We start from the raw sequence: 11,031 nt of genomic DNA, 5'->3' as shown, positions 1-11,031 counted from the left end.
CCAAGTCAGATTCCTGCCTGATCTTACTTCTGCGTTTTGGCCCAGTGTCAAATTCTTGCCTGAACCCTACTTCCTTGTTTGGGCCCAATGTCAAATTCCTGCCAAGTTTCTAGAAGTTGTCCCTCAATCTCTCCAACTCTCCTCTCCGATATCTCTGGATTATTACTTATTAAATCTATATTTTATCTTTGTTGCCTATGCACCCTTTTGGGCAGCTCTTCTGGGGCCACTTTTTCCTTCGTACCTATGTTTTGGCCCTCTCTCCCTCTTACACCTTTTGGCTGTGGTCTATCTCTTATTCCCTTGTCATGGAGGAATCCCCTCTTTCTCCTCTGTGTTCTTTGCCCTGGAATCCTAAAAGTTCTGCCTCTCTCTGTGTGTCCAACCATAAGCTGTTGGCCACTTTATTTCTCGATCAGAGCCAATTGGGGGCAGGCTTCCTTTAGCCTACGTGTGAGACACTGCAAACAGATTTTTGGGTAACATAATTAGCATGAGAACCTGAACTGCTACATTTACCCCCTTTTGTCCTCTAAAAAGGCCTTTTCGTTTACATATACATCGAACATAATTACATAGCAGTCATGTAAATTATGAGATATGATATAGACTAAAGGCATCCAGTCCATCGATTTTGTCAATTTAGATATATTGTTTTATCATCTATCCTGAGCCTATAGTTCTATACGTGAATTATGTTTTGATATTGACTTGCATTACCATCTGAAAACCATCATTTCAAATCTAGATCTTTCTAAATTTTAAACAACTTAGGCTTGATTATGTAACTATAATTAGTCTTCAACCCTGTCAGAGATCTGAGAACAAATTAATTATTACCTGAATATGTAGGAAGCACAAGGACCTAGCTTCCAAAATTATATAATTTGGAGAGACACTTAGCTGTCTGAAAAGTCCTGTAATTTCTTATAACATTGGAGCATCTGCCTTTAGCCTTCTGCCAAACCATCTGGCAGACCTTATATAAAGAAGGAAATATGAAGGACTAGCTTACTCTGTCTTGGCAGAGCTAAGATGCTGACTATCTTATATGTGTTTTCTTTCTTGGACAGTATTCTTTGTCTGCAGGTAATTCAGGGTGACCTTGCCACGATTGGCAACTCTACCTGGAGGCAATGATATTTAATATCTTCTTTGAACCATAAAGGGGGTACTGTCAGGAGCAAACATGTCTTGAAGTCAAATGATCTTTAATAATGAAATAACATTGAATGTCATATTCTGTGGGTTTCTGATGTTTTTGAATATTTTCTGATGATTTTGAAGATCTATGCAAAGTATATCTGAACTGTTAAACCTTAACTACTCTTAGCTATTTTTATTTGAGTAATACTCATTACATTTTATTGTAATAAATCCGAATCTAATAGAACCAGGAGTTTGTTATCTGGTCTTTAACTTGCATTACTTTCTCATCCTAAGTAGTTTGTAACAGCAGCTATAGAAGGACTGGGTCAAGACCTTGTATTCTTTAATGAGTTACATAGGCACAATGCCTAAGAGTAACAATATTTATTTTTAAATTTTGTATCAATATATAAAAATTTATAACAATGAAAACCTTAACTCTATATCAATATATAAATTCTATACCAATGTAAGAAACTATAACTCCAATTTTCTATCAAGTATAAAGATTTCTATCCGTGTAAGATAGAACTAAACAATGTTTTGTTCAAGAATAAATTTAGTAATTCACATCATCTATTTCTTCCCTGTTTAAAATTATGACCATTTCCAAATTATCCCTTAAAATGACAACTATCTATAATTTATAAAATAACCATAACCAGACACCCAAACCCAAGGGATTGGGATGACGACTCTTCACAACTTTTTCCTGCTGAATAGAGGTGTTGACAGATTCTTTAAAGGAGTGGGGAGGAGTAGGAAAATAGCTTTAGTATCTGTTATCCAGTCTTTGTATGCTTAGAAGGCTTGGGGCTTGACTGAAGTTCTTACTGGATCTGTCTGAAAGGTTGGATGAAGCGAGGTCATCTGGAATCACCAGCTATTCCTGAAGCTGTTCTGGAAGCAATTCTCTGGAGATAGCTTCAGGAGGCAGGGGGCTGGAACAGCAGGTCACATCAGCATCCCCAAGGATGAATCCCATCAGAGCTGTATATCCTGCAATATATGAACCTCACAACCAAAATTTTAGTACTATAAAGATATTTGTATGGATTGTGCAAGATTCACAAATTAGTTAAGGATGAATTTTTGCTTCTTGTTTGAGCAGGTAGAAGACAACTGTCTTTTTTATGAGTTCATTTGATCAATAACCAATTGTAATAAATCTTTATTATGTCATATGAAGGAGGGCATGAAGAATCTTAAGGATTCCACAACCAACAAGATTTATTGTCTAATTTTAGCTGAAGTTTTTACTAGAGACATTTTTATGTCTAAGTCAGTTACTGGGCTGTTCCCATGTGGAGGAATCAGCAGATCAAGTTACCTGCCCTGTTTGATGTTCTCAAACTTTTCTTTTCTGTAGCCAAGATCTTCAGGAGGTCTTCCCCTCTCTTATCTGGTCCATATCACTCTGGAAGGGGTCCAGAGCCTTTTCTTCTTTCCTATTAACATGGATACAGAGCCGCTCTCCCAAAATAGCATGTCCTTGGTCCAGTAGCCTGAAATCATCAAAGATATAAATTGATTCAATTTAGTAGCTTGACCTCTCTCCCAGAGGATTTTTTAATATAACCAAACCCAGAGCCACACGCTGAATAGTAGGCAAGATAGGGCGATGGCATGGATTTGGGATGCCGTGGCAGAGGTGAAGATGAGATGACAAACTCTAAAAGCACTTGGGATGCTTAGTCAACAGCACACATTGATCATATGTGGGAGGGCCAGAGGAGTTGGAGATGACATCTAGGTTTCTGTATTGAGCAACTAGTGATGTCATCATTGTCTCCAATCAAAGCTACAGTTGCTAAAAGAGAAAGAGGACACCTCCTACTCGTGAGGGCATCTGACCGAGTTCTAGACCTTGTGTGTAGCACCTTTCTCCTGCTCACTCTGCATAGGATGTGCATAGCTAGCCTCTCCCTCCCCCGTTAAACCACCTCCTCATCACCAGAGAAACGTGTGAGAACTAAGCCCAACTTCGAAAAGGCCTTCAACACATGCACATAAAATATGCCTATGCACATAAAACGTATGTTTTATGTTTACCAAACGTATGAAGAAATTGAGAAAGGCATGTATGTTGGATAGAGTTGTTTTATGCTCAAAATTTGCTTCTCATACTGGTATGAGGGAAATGAGACCCTTACTTCAAGAGACATAAGGCAGTTTTGTTTGTTTGCTTGCTTGTTTGTTTAGACACAGGGTTTCTTTATGTACCTGTCCTGGAACTAGCTCTGTAGATCAGGCTGGCTTCAAACTCTCTGTCTTTGCCTCCTGGGTGAGTACTAGGATTAAAGGCGTGAGCCACCACTGCCCAGTTAGCACATAAAGCATTTTTAATACACCTAGCTGCAGAAAGGGACATTGGCATAGAGAAAAGGCCTAAGACAGTAGTTTTTAAATCTCTGCCCAGGAGAAATTCCTGTCCTTTTTTGAAGCAGCATAGGCTGGGACTTTAGAGATTCCCAGTCTTGCAAAGCCCTCTTCCCAAATGCCTCATCCTATGAGTTTAGAATTAAAAACCTTGTCTGATGGATAACTTGTTACTGCCCCCTTTTCTGATAGTGGGGTCGGTCATGCAGCTGATGGATGGTGATATTCCATTTCTCAGAGTTTTAAGACAAGCAGACACCAGCTCGACCCAGTGTCTCCTGCTCATCTGTAACTCTGATGAACTTTAAATGTGCCTCACATTGAAAACCGACCATAACAGTGTATTTCTTTTACTGGCAAGATGGTTTGGTAGGCAAAAAGCTCACTTCTCGAGTGTGAGGACCTGGGTTTGAAACCCCAGAACCCACAAAGAGCCAGGAGCAGCAGTGATCATCTCTAATCACAGTACTCCTACAGAGATGAGAGGTATTGTGAGAAAATCCCTGAACGCTTGAGGGCTGGCTAGCCAGGTTATACATCAATAAACTACAAGAGTCTATCTTAATCCCAGTACTTAGGAGGCAAAGGATGGTGGATCTCCATGAGTTTCAGGCCAGCTGGTCTACATAGTGAGCTCCAGCCAGGACTGCATAGAAACCTTGTCTCAGAAGAACAAGGAAGGGGGGGGGGGAGGAAGAGGGAGAGGAGGAGAAGAAGAACAACAACAACAACGACAACCAAGCCTAGCATATAGTAGTCACTTAATATACACTTTGTATTGCTTCTGTGAATCTCTATGAAGATGGGAGGTTTCTTTTTGATTTTCCCTTGTTGTTAGGAATAGTGTCTAACAAAGATCGTATAATAAACACTGAACAAACAAGATCCTTGATGACATAATATTAGCTGTCCTCTCAACATGGAGCCTTTTCTATTTCCCTAGTAACAGAATCTGAATTCTTACCACTGGCATCGTCTCCTGGCTCTCTTACAACTAGTTTGGTCACTGAAACCTGAACCGAAATGTTCATGGGCCTTTCACGAGCGCCATAACTGAAAGCGCCCTCTCCTTTTCTCTGCTTTCTGGCTTGATTCTGAAGCTGTCATCGTGTAGCACAAAAACCTTGTGGGTTAGTAAACAGGCACGGAGTTGGGAGACAGACATAGACTAGACTGAGGGAGGAAGCCCTTTGTCCCCAGAGAGCTGCCAGGCCAATCTGAGAGCTTTTCCTGCTAGACTTGGGATGAATGAGAGGAAGATGTTTGGGTAATCAGAAGCATTGTTGTTTTAAAGACTTCTGGTTAAATGCTGTCCAAATAATCCAAGTTAAGCATTTCAAATGTAAATTGAAAGTACAGCTATATAAACCCAATTATTCAATCTCTGAGATTTATAAAACAATCATTAATAGTATTTTAGTGAGAGGTGGGTGGTCAAAAATGAATGGACGGAATAAAGAGGTCTCCCCTAAGAACGAGGAGTTACTCTTTATAAAACATGTTTAAGAGGGGAATGTGACTTGGCTCACTGAAACAGGAAAGCATTTTGAGGACTGAGGATGTAGCTCAACAGTAGAATCCTTGCCTCGCATGCACAAGACATGGGTTCAATCCTCACTACTGAAAGGAAAAAAGGGGGACATTTGAAGCCCAGTATAACCAAAATGTCATTGTATTTGGTGAAGTGAGTCTGAAGAGACCAGCTTTACCCCTCGGGACTTGAACATGGATCACATATCATGTCCATAACAAGAAAATAGGAAAACTATGTAAATTGAACAACTGTGATTGATAAACTTTCCCCACGTACATGAATTCGTTCCAATATCCCATTTGGATATGTAGGTGTTGAGAAATTTTACAAAAGAAAACAAATGCAAACCAAAAAAACAAAACAAACAAACAAACAAAAAAACCCGAGGCTGCTACTATCCGGTTGGCTTGCTCTCAGGCAACCGGCCAAGCAAGTGGTAGAGACAAGATTGAAACCTGTTTGGCTCTGGAGTCCTCCTCCTCCCTGTGTAGCCCTAATCTCTCACAGCCGCCAAGTACATACTCAAAGGCCTCCAGACCTGTGTTCTCACCACAGGCTAAAGATAGTAGTCCCTGTCTTACTCCCTTTGTCCTGGCCTGCCCTGACCTGTTTCCTAGCACTTGGGGATTAACCGGATTTAAGTCAGTTTTCCCTACAATTCTTGATGTCAAACTACAGGATCCCATTCACAGGGTGACAGCGACTCCTTAAGTCTTTCCTCAACTGCTTTGACTGGCTTGAGCCTGCTTTTCCAGTGCCAGCAAAATGCAGGTGACTCAGATTGAGATTATAAACCTCTTGCCAGATAGGAGGAGAGAGTGGCTCCTCTTTTGGCTACACCCAGATTTTCTTCTTTCCCAGAGTTTTTCTTGCTTGGTCAGAAGACTCCAAGCCAGCTCCACCTCCTGTGTCCTCTGTCTCAATGAATGCTGTCAACATCCATCCTGCTGCCCAAACCAGGATCCTCTGACTCACTCCAAATACCAATTCCATCATCTACCACATAAAGGAAGCTCCCAGTCTCTGTTTCCCAACATTTTCTATGAAAATTTGCCTCTCTCCATCTCCTATTTCAGGCCCCTATCTTCTCTCGTCGAGATGATGATTCTCAACCTCTAGGGAGGACCGCTGCATCTGAGCGGTGGCAGACAGTGTGTGCTTATTCCCTTCCTCTTGTTTATTGAGGTATAATTCACACACAGGAAAGAGCCCAAAATGTTTTCAAAAAGGTTCCTAGAACATTTCCAGCACCTCAGAAAATCCTCCGCATGCCCCCCATTTGAGCCATCCGAACCCACAAGGTAGCTATTGTTTCTGACTTCTGTCAGCATAGATTAGATTTGCCTATCTTAAAAATTAATATACATGGATACATATAGTAGATTAATATTCTATTCATTCCTTTATCCTTTTATAATTTATAATAATAATAATAATAATAGTTTTGTTCTTGTTTTTATGTTCATTAGTGTTTTCCTTGCGTGTGCATCTGTGTGAGGGTGTGGGATCCCCTGGAACTGGAGTTAAAGACAGGAAGGAGCTGCCATGTGGGTGCTCAGAGTTGAACCAGGGACCTCTAGAAGAGCAGTCACTGTTCTTGGCCATCTCTCCAGCCCCGGGTGTAAGTTATAGGCCAGTTAGATTTATATAGCGAGACTGTCCCCCCCAAAAAGTTTAAAACATGTTGACTCCTCCAGAAAGTTAATTTTATTTGAAAAGCTGCATTAAATATTATTCATTTTGACTGCTATGATTGTGGCTATGTTTTTGTCTCCGTGTGACTGAGGAGGACAGAGGGATAGCAGACTCCTGGGAGCTAGAGTTACAGTTGTGAGCTGCCAGATGTAGGTGCTGCTGGGAATTGAACTCAGGTCTTCTGCAAGGATGGTGTGTGCTCTTAACCACTGGGTCAACACTTCCATCCCAGTGGATGTGTTTTTAAAATGTGTATTCCTTAGGAAAGTTCCTTCCCCAGTCATGTTACCTTCTGTGACTGTACTGGGTAGATGGCAGTTAGCACAGGAAGGAAAAGATAAAAATATCCGCAGAGAAGAGAAGGAGAACTCACCTTTGCTTTGTGTTCCCCTGAGCAGCGCGCTTGGTATACGTGCCGTTCACTTCTTTATAGCTTTGTACCGTAGTCAGCGGTCTGCGCTTTATAAATGCAGAACTGAGAGTCACGGTTTAAACGATTTGCCCGTTTCTTAAACTGTGTGTTCGTTTTCATTGTTTGGCTTCATTTCATTGTTTGTGTTCATTTCATTGTTTGCAGCGAAAGAAATAACCTTGGGATCAAAGGAAGCAGAAAGGAAATGACAGATATATTTAAAAGGCTCAGTAAATTATCTCTGAATTCTACGTGAAGGCCGTGCAGGGCCCGAGGGTAGCTCCTGTGAGCCGGAGAACCAGTACTTCAAGGTTATCCTTGGCTGCATAGTGAGTTTGAGAACAGTTTGAGCTTCATGAGGTCGGGTTTTTCTTTTATTATTAATTATTATTTTGTTGTTGCTGAGACGGGGTTTATCTGTGTAGCTCTGGGCTGTCTTAGAACTCTACAGACCAGGCTGGCCTCTGCCTCCTGAGTGCTGAGATTAAAGGTATGAACCCTCAAGCACCCTGCCCCCTGCACCCTTTTTTAAGTGAGGGAAAACTGGAGAGGAAAGATACGGTGCTGGTAGTCTTATGCCAACTTGACACACAAACTGGAGTTATCCGAAAGGGGGGGGGGGAGCAATGCAAACAATGTGAGAAGCCTTATTTTCCTATTTCTTCTCGGGCCTTGGCTTCATGAGTTTGGATGGCCAGAGCCTGTTTCTAGAATGCATATACTGCGTGGAAAACTGTTTTTCCTGAACCACTTGATACTCTTGTCCATTATGCATGGGTGCCAACCAGGACTAGGCATCATTTGGTTTTCACTGAAACAGGTCCCACCCTCACTGGGCCTCTACTGCAGCCTCTGACCTTTCCTCCACTGTTGTGTGAAGGACTTGCCCCTCCTCTACATCATGCTGGGATAGATCACTGTCTCTGAGTAACCTTATAGAGAGTGCTTATTCAATTCAGATGCTATTTTCAGAGCTCAACAGACCAAGCTGAAAAACACTTAAGTAACCAAAGATTACTATATAAGCTATCTCAGAAAATCTTAAATTGGCAAAACAAACAAAAAATCAAAGTAGCAACAATAAACCAACAAACCAAACAAAAGAGAAACCCCAAAGATACCCCCCTGACTGTCCATGATGTTGTTCATGTTGAACAGGGCACTCACCCATTCTGGGTCACAGCTTCACACAATAAGCAGGGTCTGGACCGGAGCAGTGTCCTCAGCTCTAATGAACCAGGTGTGGGGGTGCACGCCTCTGGACCGGTGATAGAAGCCGGTAGATCTCTGAATTTTAGGTCAGCCTGGTCTACATAGTGAGACCCTGCCTCAAAAAACCCGTAAAACCAAATGAAATTCCAAAACAAAAGACAAAAAACAAACAAACGAATGCCTGCACCCTTAGTCACCTTCCTGTGCCCACTCCTAATCAAAATCTCAGACCACTTTAGTAACTGTCCCTTCTGCCATAAATCTCACTGAGAACCACGCTAGACCATCTATCTCTGCATATCCCTACCAGAACTCCCCGAGGGGATGAAATAACGCTCTATGTTGTTCTTGAGAATTTTGTGTCCTGTGGTTGAGGCTTGGATGACGGCACAAAACCATCTGTTGGTAACGTCATGAATTGTCCTTTCGCCTGGCTCTCAGCACAAAGAAAGCCACATCCAGTACAAAACCAAGGGCCACTGTGTTCAAACCTCAGCATTTGCTTGTCTTTCAGATATGCTGAGCAGCGCTGTGGGCGCTAAAGGTCTTCTATAGAAGATCACCACGGAGTATACCTTCCTGGTCCCTAAAGACAGTACACATAGGATGAGAAGGTCAGAAAGGAAATCTATAGAAGGGTGACTTGCTTGTCCTTCTTACTGTCACCGTTACTGTGGGGCCCACACATCACACAGTTATCAAACGTATGCACTTGTCTTAAACATGTGCATGCCGGTCTACTGTCACCAACATAGTAGGGCTCTATCTACCACATGCATACTCCATGCTAACCCATTTGTGCATGAGCCTGCACGCACCCTGCCTCCCACACTCTTTGTCTCTCATCTTTTCCAGATAGGACACATAACCTGACACAGAAAATGTTTTACAGAGCTTCCCTATAAATAGACACATATGTCTCAATGCTAGCCCCCCCCCACAGTTGTTCACTACTCTCTAAATCCATGTACACACTAAGCAATGATCACGTCCCTGTCACATGTTTGTCCCATGCTTTATTCATTAGCTCACACTTAGCTGCCCAAGCACACTGATAGTCAATCTATTTACATAGACCTACTTCTCTATTAGACGCCATACTTACCTTCACTCTTGTAAGCTCAGATCACATACGTCACTGTGTTCATAACCAGAGTTGAGTTTCTACCAGCCATTCTTGTAAATCCATATATGCATATGCTCTTATACAAGTACAACACACACACAGAGAGAGAGAGAGAGAGAGAGAGAGAGAGAGAGAGAGAGAGAGAGAGACAGAGAGAAAGATAGAGACAGAGACAGAGAGACAGAGTCAGCCTCCATAGCTGGCATATAACATACTGGGCTACCATAAATTCACATCCATGTTCTGTGAATATCATCCATGTTGCCTCTAAGATAACACATGTGTTGCCCCTACTCCCCTTGACCATTTTATGTCTACACACCGCATGTACTTCTCTAATATTTGCAAAAACTAGAGATGTCACTTCCCTTCATACAAAGCAGTATTAGAAGACTGGTGTGTGTGTGAGAACCCCAGCGTTATGTCGGGGTGATGAGGACGTTCCTCATACCTACAGGTCTTTCTTTCTGTGTAAAAGGACTAACTTGGGCTCCATTGGAACTGCTTCTTTTAGGCAACACATAGCATTTCCCTCCCAGTCACCACACATTTTAAATTGTTACACCATGTTCCTCTTGAAAAGGTCAAGGAAACCTTGGCCACACATAGCAGAGAAACATAGCAACCAAAACAAAACTGGAAAACCAAGACCTTTTACTTTACACAAACAGGAACTGTTTCCTTGCTTTTGAGCTCTGTCAGTCTGAAACCGAGGGAGCGGGCGCCTCATCAGTATGGACGCAAACCGGGTCTGCATTGCAGGCTTCAGGAGAATAAGTCTGCGGCTTATGCAGTGTCTAAGGAGAGGGAAGTAACAGGCACGGAATGTCCTTGATTCCTAGGTTGAGGAACGATCTGACAGTGAAGTCTCATTGTTCCCACTCTGTGCATTCAAAATAATTTTCTTTAAAAAGAAAATCAAGGAACTAAAGGGATCACTTAGTAAGGAACTGATTTCGATGGCAAGAAGCCACAGGAAAATGTCAGATAGAGTAGCATAGCATGTGCCACAATTACAGTGCTGGCAAGGCAGAGGCAGGAGCATTCCTGGGGCTCATTCATCAGCCAATCTAGTCTAATTGGTAAGCGCCAATCCAACGAGAGACCCTGCTTTAAAGGAGGTGGATGGCTTCCTAAGGATGACACCTAGGCTGTCATCTAGCCTCCACACATTTGCACACACATGAAACCTATCCCCTACACATTCACACTCACACACATAAAAATGATTTTCCCAGAGTATTGATGTTAATGGCCCTAGATCTTTTATTCCTTTCCTGTGGAACCAGATCTATCAATCCCAAAAGTGTACAGGGTATATATTCTATGACTACTCCATTCAACAATTCAATAACTATTTATTGAACGCTATGAATTCCATCCACTGTGAGGACTACTTTGGATATAATGGGGGAGAAAAAGACACACTCTGTTGTGAAATTTAGAGACCATGATGCCATAGTTGCTAAACCAAATGACTTGAATTAAGGATTAGAATTATGAGAAAGAACTTGAGTAAATGGG

General features: G+C 42.0%; 1 long non-coding RNA gene across 1 annotated transcript; it reads right to left on the bottom strand.

Moving 5' to 3' along the window:
• Positions 1-1,516: 1,516 nt before the first annotated feature.
• LOC134478985 (uncharacterized) lies at positions 1,517-8,681 on the bottom strand. Its single transcript, XR_010051821.1, has 4 exons — positions 8,337-8,681; positions 7,131-7,347; positions 2,480-2,654; positions 1,517-2,163 (listed from the first exon to the last, which is right to left on the bottom strand). It is a non-coding gene; the product is annotated as an uncharacterized LOC134478985 (long non-coding RNA).
• Between the last annotated feature and the right edge of the window lie 2,350 nt (positions 8,682-11,031).

Source organism: Rattus norvegicus, chromosome 5 (assembly GCF_036323735.1).
Source record: "Rattus norvegicus strain BN/NHsdMcwi chromosome 5, GRCr8, whole genome shotgun sequence".
Classification (NCBI taxonomy): Eukaryota; Metazoa; Chordata; class Mammalia; order Rodentia; family Muridae; genus Rattus; species Rattus norvegicus.
The sequence above is the reverse complement of the archived record's forward strand: the minus strand, read 5'-3'. Positions and strand labels throughout refer to the sequence as shown.